This window comes from Carya illinoinensis, chromosome 4 (assembly GCF_018687715.1).
Source record: "Carya illinoinensis cultivar Pawnee chromosome 4, C.illinoinensisPawnee_v1, whole genome shotgun sequence".
Taxonomy (NCBI): Eukaryota; Viridiplantae; Streptophyta; class Magnoliopsida; order Fagales; family Juglandaceae; genus Carya; species Carya illinoinensis.
In genome coordinates, this window is record NC_056755.1 from 4,389,704 (window position 1) to 4,399,816 (window position 10,113).

Consider the following 10,113-nt stretch of genomic DNA (forward strand, 5'->3'; position numbering starts at 1 on the left):
GAGAGAGCACGGGGGGGGGTGTCCGGGTCGAGCGGGAGAGAGGAGAGAGAAAAGAAAGAGAAAAAAGAAAAAGAAGAAAAAGAAAAGAAGGGAAAAAGAAAAAGGAAAAAGAGAAAAAGAAGAAAAAGATGTGAAAAGAAATGAGGTCCAGTCCTCACTCCGGGAAAAAGAAACAAACCGCCAAAAAGATTAAAACCACAAAAACAACTAAAAGAAATAAAACACAACCTCAAATAAATTAAAATAAATTAAAAACCGACTTTAAAAACGCAATTAAAATAAAATAAAATATCTGATATATTAATTAAAATAAAAACAATTATTTCAGCGAAAATACACTTAAAAGCGGGTCATCACATATATCATTATTTTTCATTCATTATTGATTTTTATTTAATTATTTGTTTAGATATATCATTTGGAAATGTAAATATTTTTTTAGACAAATTTACTCCTTTGATAAGAAATCTGATATTAATAACAAGTTTCATATTTTCAAAATGTGATATTGATTGTTCAATAATAAATTTTATATTAATAAGAAGTATGATATTCGTAATGATTCTATTCAAAACACGGGTAATAAGATATTTCATTCCTTGTAATATTTTATTCCGTTCAATTTTTTATTGTATAAATATTGAATTTATTTATTCAATTGGTTATTATTCTTAATATGTTAATATTGTTTTATTTAACAAATATGATACGCCACTCTTTGCAACTTCGGTAGTGTTTTCAGTCTTGAGAATATTTTAAGAGCTTTAAAGATGTGTTTGGATATTGAGAATATATCAATAATTTTTAACATACTTTATTATTATTCATTACTTTATTATTACTTTTTATATACTTTTTATCATTATTAATTATTTTTTATTACTATTTAATATTTTATTATTATGTTTTACTTATTTTTTTATTATTCACAACATACTTCAGTACTTCTTTTAACACTTAAAGCCAACCTTAGAGCACTCACAATGGCTCATGTATAATACAAAAAATGTAAAATATTTAGATAATTGTTCATAAAATGAGCTCCATTGGATTATGTATAAAAGTTTGTAAAATACAATTTGCTACAGTTACCCGCTACATGTAGCGGGTACTGTTCATCTTTCAAATAATTTTTTAAGTATTTATATTTCATTTATTCCATCATTTTCTTTTATTTTTTTTACATTTCAATACAAATTCTTTTTATGATTATCATTTAAAATACATCATTTTTATTTTTTTTCTAAAAAATATCTTGGAAATATTATTTATCTATTTTTTCATATTTGATTTTATTTTAAATTCTTATTTAATTTATATAATTTTATTTTGTGTGTATAGGACTGAATTATATTATATTGTTTATAATAATATATTATAAATATAAAAGAATATATGGATGTTACAAATTTATTAATGGAAAAGAAATGTTTAAAAAAATATTATTTAAATGATGTAAAGAAAAAAAATAAATAAGCTGATGTATGGTAAATTGTAAAAAAGAGTATGTAGAATAAAAAAAATAAATTTTGATGATATATTTTAAAAGATAAGATAAAAGATTCATTGTGTGTGCTCTAATTAGTTCTAGGTTCTAGATAGATAGGCGTGTCCTACAATATGTACGATACCGGATGATTCTCTCTCTCTCCCATTTTTTTACAGTGCACCAATTCCCCATTCCCGCCCCACCAAGAAATTAGAAATCCTTGTAACATACCACCAGCTTAAGAGTCGTTAGGGTAAGAACAATGAAATGCAGACAACTTGGGAGTGGTAAATTAGGTCCTTTACCAGCACTGGTCCAAGATTTATCAGTAAGTGAGATGAAAATTTTGAATTTTAAAATAAAATGTTAAAATATTATATTTTAATATTATTATTATTTTAAAATTTAAAAAAATGAAGAAAAAGTTAAATTATTTATTATATTTTGTATGAAGATTTGAGAAAGTTGTAATAATGAGATGAGAATTTTAAATTTGAGATAAAAATTTTATGTTGCCAAACCGAACCTTACTGAACGGAAATCTCGCTTGTCTTGAGAAAAATTCGTCGGATGGAAAGAAAAATGAAAATTATGTAGAAGTGAATTTAGGGACGAGGGTAGCCCACCTTAAATTGCTTACTAAACGGTGGAGAACTTTGAATTTCACTTAAAATTTGTTTAAAAAAAGAAAAAATTACAAAAATTGGCATCTCCTTTTTCTTGGATTTACTATCATCAACTCAAACAGTGAAAATCAATAACGAAGTTGAGAATGTGCAGCTCAAGAAATTCAGTTATAGCATCTTGATCCCATCATTCATCAAACTCTATTATCTGTACCTTTCTCTATTGAATCCTCTCCTCCAAGTGAGAGAGAGAGAAACAAAAGAACATGTATTCTACTACTATTATGTGATAAGAACCTTTATCAGAAAAATCAGTTGTTAGCCAACCTACAAGGGCTTTTGTTTCTTTAGAAATCTTGGGGAAGCAGATAATCTCCTGCCTCATTTGCATTTAGGGAGAAGATGTCAACAGGTGCAGTGGTGCAACAAACCGTATTGTGGTTAAACCTATCGTCTGAAGAACCTCTTTGGTGGTCAAGATAAATTATGATAACAGTAATATCATCATGAAAATGACGCCTTATTCCCTTTTCAATTTTCTTCAAGTCACCATATCTCATCTCTTTTTTGTTTCCTGAATGGCAGCTCTAATCAATCTCTTAGTGATGCCCTACATATAATAAATCAAATGAATGGACCATGTCTAAATCACACGTAGTCAAACCCCAAGAGTAGCTGGTGATTACAGTTGGGGAAAAAAAGAACTATGTTGAGAGAGAGAGAGAGAGAGAGATATTGGAACTCACAGCTCTTGGGTTTCTGAAAACAATGTCTACTACTGCTTCATCACTTAGCTGTTCCCAGAGGCCATCTAATGCAAATATCAAGAATAAATCTTGTGACTTGAGCTTTCTAAAAAGGATTGAGTCAGGGATCGAGATAGGGATAGAGTCAGGGATAGAGAGAGAGAGAGAGAGAGAGAGAGAGAGAGAGAGGACAGTCATGGCTATGATAGGCAGTCCAAATATACAGAGAGAGAAAGTAGAAGGGACTATGAGAGGAGCAGTGGTGATGTTAACGGGCATTATCATAGTAGGAGTAGAAGTAGGAGTAGGAGTAAAAGTTGAAGCTTACAAGCTAGTCTTGCACATGATGATCATCAATCGAGTCCACACAGAGATGGAAGCAAGGAAAAGACATCTGCATCTAGCAATCTAGCGTAACTTAAGGATCTCTATGGTGATTTAGGCGATCAAAAAGGTGATGCTGGTATGGAAAGGGTTCCTAGAAGGGATACTAGTGGTGAAGAAGTAATTAGACTTGGTGGTTCAACTTGGAAATAATGAGAAGTGGTTCAAATGCAGTTACTCTATATCAGATGTGTCCTTGAAGCCTTTTAAAGCATTGGCAATGGCCTATTTATCTTCATATTCATCTTCATATTTACATAACATCCTTTTAAATTGGTCTACATTAAATTATGTATCTTCAAAAGTTTACATAACTATGAATAGTGTTTATTCAAGTTTGAAGAACCATAATTCACTCTTCAAACATTATTTTACTATTTTTTCTCTCTCCTACCCATTAAAATCAATTTTGTGAAATTTGTATTAATATGATTTTGATATATTAAGTTTATATTAAGTTGATGATACAAAGTATTTTTTTTAGTATATATTAATATTTATTGATAAAAGTAGTCATTTTGATATATAAAATTGGTAATATTTAGATATATAGAATTTGTATTTTTGAGCACATTGTGTTAATTTTAAAATATATAAAAATAATAATTTTAAGAAAAAAATAAAAAATAATAATAATATTTTATTATTATTTGATTCAAAAATACATAATCTAATGTGTGGATTTTTTTTTATACACAAAATTAACTTTCAAAAATTGTGATTTTGAAGATACATATAAAGAAATCAATACTAATGCTCTGGAGGATAACTCCTTGTGTTTGAATAACACGGTCATGGCTTGGTCCCTTCTCCCTCACTTTTTACCCGAGGAGATGTAGGCTGATGATACCATCCACACTAGCTCATGTATCTTATGTTTGGGGCCGACTGTATATTAGATGTTATTCAGATTTATTTTAATTGAGAAACAATGTAACGAGGTTTTGAGTTAATGAAATGATATTCCTTAAACAAAAAAAACTATTGCCAGTGTTCACGTTTTTTCAAAAAATATAAGAAAGCAGTTTTTTATTCAAACATCTCCATCGTTTCACTGTACATTAGATGTTATTCAGATTTTACATTTTTGGTATTTTTTTGATCTACTTAACTTTATAATTGAATAATTGTTTCGGAGGCCTGCGGAACATTTAATAGCATACTTAACTGATTATATGTGGAAGAATAATTTTGACTATCATAACATGTTTTAATTTGGTTTCCCAAAAAAAAAAAAAAAAAAGATCTAGTTATATGTATATGCTTTGGTGTTAAAATAGAACTGTTCAATACCTGAACCATTTTTGTTGCCTATGTCAAGCTGGAACATGACACAGGAATTGTGGCTTTAAATGTAGAATTTTGGACCCAAAAAGAAAATAACTTGGCATTTCCTCTATCTTCTACTGTAATATCAGAGATATTTTAACCATCTAAAGGAAAAAGCAGACACCCGTAGAAGTTGACTGAGACCAACTACCAGGCCACTCGCACTTTTTTTTTTTTTTTTCTTTTGAAATCATCAATCAAACCTTTATTGAAAAAACTTAATACAACTTAGTCATTACAGTATTTTTTCTTTTGTATATCCTGTATAATATTTACTAGATATTCTTCTATCCATACCCTTTCATCAGTAAAAGTAAAAGCTAGTTTAACTAACTTGTGTGCTATACCATTTGTTTCCCTATACACAAATTTAATCCCCCAATTAGGTCTTTCAAACAACACCTTTCGAACATCCTCAATAATATTTCCATATTCAGCCCAAATTTCTTCACCGCTGTTTACTGCATTAACAATCAGCTGAGAGTCCCCTTCAAGTATTACTGTAGAAAAATCCAATTCTGCAAAGTTGCAGCTCTCCTTAAAGCCAAGGCTTCAGCCACTAACGGGTTCTGTACATGATCACAGATGGAGCAGAGGCAAGCCAATAACTCACCCTTTGAGTCTCTGATAACCACACTGTTAATTAATGGGAGCCGCCCACATGGGCAAACCCATCATCTCACTATTCTACCTAACACACTCCACTTAGTCCCCTATTCTACCTAACACAACCATGTGTTACATGTTGAGTAGGGGGCTATAAATAGCTCCCCCCTCTTTGATTCAAGTACACACAATAGGCAAGAAGCAAGAAGAAAAACTCTCTCTCTCTTTTGTGCTCTCTTAAGTAGTATTTAGGCTGTGGATTGTTAAAACGTTACTCTGGTTTTATACTACGTAGTACGTTTTACCACCAAGTGAAAACTCTTGTCAATCTGGAGAAACTTGTGGAGCAACTTTACAAGCTGGCCTTGAGGTACTTTCCGCTGTGCTTTCTAACACACACCAACACCCACCCTTCTGTTCTTTGCATCTACAGCAGCATCCCAATTAACCTTTATTGTCCAACCTGTAGGTTTTTCCCATTTTGTTATCCTTCTATCATTTGGCCCCTTCATAACTGCCTTCTGTTGATCTCTTTGAGCAGAGACAAACTCACTTAATCCACAGCTTGCAGCTTTTATAATGCTTCTCGGGTCATCAAACTTTTTTTCAAACAACAATGAGTTTCTTCCAAGCCAAATCTTCCTCATAATGCAAGCCACTAGCTCAACCTCCTCCCCTTTCAACTGTGAGTTCAGTTTATCCCAAACAACCGTGAAATCAGTTTCAAGACAGCTCCATTTCTGCACAAGACTACCTTCTTCTACTCAGACATCAGATGTGGCAGGACAACACCAAATTACATGCATAGTTGTTTCGGTCACCAGTTCACAGACAGGACATCTATCATTCTCCACAATATACTTCTTATACAAATTCTGTCTAGTGGGAAGTAAATCATGGCCTGCCTTCCACAAGAAATGTTTTACCACACTTGGAACATTCAAACCCCATATCAGATTCCATCCATTCCTTGGATTACATCCTACCGAGGTTTTCCCTATCCTTCTCTTCATTCTTTCATGTTCTAGATGGTAAGCATTCTTCACAGAAAATTTACCATCTTGTGATCTACCCCACACCAGTTTATCCGCAGCACCCCACCTACTCAGAGGAATACTACATATAGCCTCAGCTTCATCTGCATTAAAAGTGTCAGCAATGAGTTCTTTCTTCCATCCCCTAGTGTCACTATCAATAAGCTGTTGTACCTTTGCATCACTCGATAGGTTTCTAATTTGAGATTGGACACTGTGAGTAATTCTGATTGGTAACCACTTATCCTTCTAGATCTTTATACTACTGCCATCCCCCACTCTCCATAACATCCCTTCTTTAATTAAATCTAGAGAGGACTACAAGCTTCTCCATACAAGAGAAGGACCACACCCCAACTTAGCTTCTAAGAGGCCCTCATTTTTAAAATACTTATCTTTCAAAACTTTTGTCACCAAAGCATTTGGATCTGTTAACAATCTCCAACACTACTTAGCAAGCATAGCCTTATTAAAACCTTCAAGGTCTCAGAAACCCAGCCCTCCATTTTTTTTTGATTCTCCCATTTTAAATCAACTCCTCCACTGAATTTTCTTGTTATCCTGCTTATGTCCCCACCAATATCTAGCCAAAAGGGATGAAATCTCCTTACACAACCTTCTAGGGAGACTGAAGACACTCATAACAAAATTAGGAATTGCTTGAGCTACTACCTTTAACAAAATCTCTTTTCTAGCCTGTGAAAGAAAAGAATTCTTCCAACTATTTATTTTTTACTAGATCTTTTCCTTTAGATTTCTGAATGTAAAGTATCTTGATCTCCCCACAATAGCTGGGAGACCAAGATATTTTTCATAACTCCCACAAACAGGAACTCTAGCAACTCTTTGGATCTGTGTTTTAGTAGTAGTAGCAGTATTTGAGCTAAAGAAAATAGTGGTCTTCTGCAGATTTAGGCATTGACCCGAGGCCTCTTCATATACTTTCAATAAACCTTGAATCTTCAGCCATTCGGTAATCTTTGCCCTTCCAAAAATCACACAATCATCCGCAAAGAGTAAGTGGTTTATCCTCATACCTCCTCTGACTATAGCCACCCCCCTTATGTCCCCTTTTGATTCAGCTGAGTTAATCAAGGCACTAAGACTTTCTGCACAGATAATAAAGAGGTAAGGGGAGATGGGATCCCCTTGCCTAATTCCTCTAGTAGGTTTAATAATCTTTCCAGGTTCCCCAGTAACAAGTACTGAGTAAGAAACTGTTGTCACACATCTCACGATCAAAGAGATCCACTTCTCACCAAACCCCAAACTTCTCATCATAGCCTCCAAATAGGACCACTCTAACTTGTCATATGCCTTTGACATATCAAGTTTGAGAGCCATACTTCCAACTTTACTTCTTTGTCTTGTCTTCATTGTGTGCAAGGTTTCATAGGCAATCATAACATTATCAGTTATGAGTCTTCCCGGGATAAATGCACTTTGACTGCTGGAGATAATGGCAGGGAGCACTTTCTTCAGCCTGTTTGCAAGTATCTTTCAAACAAGTTTATAAAGCACGTTACAAAGACTAATTGGTCTAAACTCACTAGCAACTAGAGGATTTTTTTATCTTAGGAATCAAAGCTACATGAGTACAATTTAAACCCCTTTCTAAATTGCCCTCCCCATTAAGAAAGCTTAGGACAGTCTTACTTACCTCCCCCACGATGCTCCAGTAAGTTTGGTAGAAACAAGCTCCATAACCATCCGGGCCTGGAGACTTCAATGGGCCCATCTATTTCAAAGCTTCCTCCACCTCCCTTCTTGTAAACTCTTTCTGGAGATCTGCATTTATCTCACTAGACACCCTAGGTTCCACCTCTTTGATGAAGGCTTCTATGGTTGCCCTTGTGGGTTGTGTTGAGCAGAAAATACCATTAAAGTACTCATAAAACACCTCTTCTATCTCTTCTTTTTTAGTCACCCTACTTCCCTGAGAGTTCAATAATTCCTTAATCTGGTTTTTTCTTCTTCTCTGCCTAGCATAGGAATGAAAGAATTTTGTATTCTTGTCACCTAGCTGGTAACAATTTCTCTTTGCAAATTGTCTCCATTTTAAATCTTCTTGCTCTAACAGAAACCCCATTTCTCTTTGCAACTGCTTGATCAACTCAATATTATAAGGGCCTTCATTATCTTGTTCAATCTTTAATCTTTCAATTTTTTTTTGTTTCATAGCAGCCCCAAAGTCCTTATCTCTTCTTGAACTCCATCAAATCAGGTCCCCTTGACAGTTTAACAATTTTCCTTGTACTCTTTTTAAGAAGCTATCACCTGTTACCCTTTTCTTCCAAGCTTCATCTACCACAAGCTCTCCTTCTTCATCTCGGATCCACTTTGCTTCAAATCTAAAAATTCTCTTCCTCATTTTTTGCACTGTCAGTTCTTGCCTCATGTTAAGCAGGAGGGCTTTATGGTCAGATTGTGCTACTGGTAACACCTCAACTTCTCTAAATCTGAAAGATTCAGACCATTGAGGGTTTGCAACTGCTCTGTCCAGCCTTTCTTTTGTAAAAGTATTATCACCATGTTTATTACTCCAGGTATACTGTTGAACCAAAAGTTTCAAGTTTTGTGTAATTATATATCTACACATAGATTTTGATGATAACAAATGAATTCAAAGAATAAAGGAGTTTCAAATTCAAGTTGTCAACACAATGGAGTCAAGCACATCAAGGAAACAAGCATGAGCAAGAAGGGAACAAGTTCATATTAAAGTCATAGAATAATGTTGTAAATCTCTTAAAAATTCAAAATTAGTATTAAGGCTCAATATTAATATTTTATTATAAAGCATTAAAATATATTTTCAACATGTGCATGAATATTTTGAAAATTAAATTTGAAAATTATGAAAAATGATTGATTGTCATCTTTCACATGTGCATTACATAATTAAAGGTTTGAACTTTGAAAATATTAAAAATGATTGATTATCATCTTTCACATGTGCATGTTTTATTTGAATATTTTCAAAAGTGATTGATACTTTTTTTGACTTATGAAAAAGGCAGATATTTTTATTTGAAATATTTGAAAAGTAAAGTGTGCTCCTTTTATCATATGCAAAAAGTAGAAAGATTAGATTTGAAAAATTTGAAAAGTAAAGTGTGCTCCTTTTGTCATATGCAAAAAAGTAAAAGATTAGGTTTGAAATATTTAAAAAGTAAAGTATACTCCTTTTGTCATATTCCAAAAGTAAAAGATTAGGTTTGAAGTTTTTGAAAAATGAATGATGTTATCTTTGACAATTGAAAAAGAATAACTTTTTATTTGAATTTTTTGAAAAAGTGAATGATGTTGTTTTTGACATGTGAATCTTTTTAAATTTGAATATGAAGTCTCATATGCCTATAAATAGATCATTTGAGAGTTTCACATTTATAACATTCAGAGCATACAACATTCATTTAAAACTTTCATTCTCTCTTCTCTAAGCATTGAGCCTTAATCCTTATTCATTTTAAGAGAGATATAGTTTGCGCTGTATTGTTCTTATTTCACTCATTGAGGAGTGTTTTCTGATAACCTACCCAATATCAGCTCTTATATCAGTAAAAGGGTGTGTATAACCCTTGTGCGTGTAGAAAGTGTTATACACAGGGAATAGTTGAATCACCACGTGTAAGGTGATTGCAAGTATAGAAGGTGTTCTACACGGATCCTTTGTAGCGGTGTTGTTCAAAGGTATAATAGGTTTCTATCTCCACATGAAAGAGGTTGAATAGTAAATTTGGGAATCCTCAAGGGGTAGCTTGAGGCAAGGACGTAGGCAGTGGGGCCGAACCTCGTTAACATACTGAGTTTGCTTCTCTCTTACCCTTACTCTTTATATTTATTGTTATTTCATATTTTGTTTATATTTTATATTGTATATTTGATTTATAATTGTT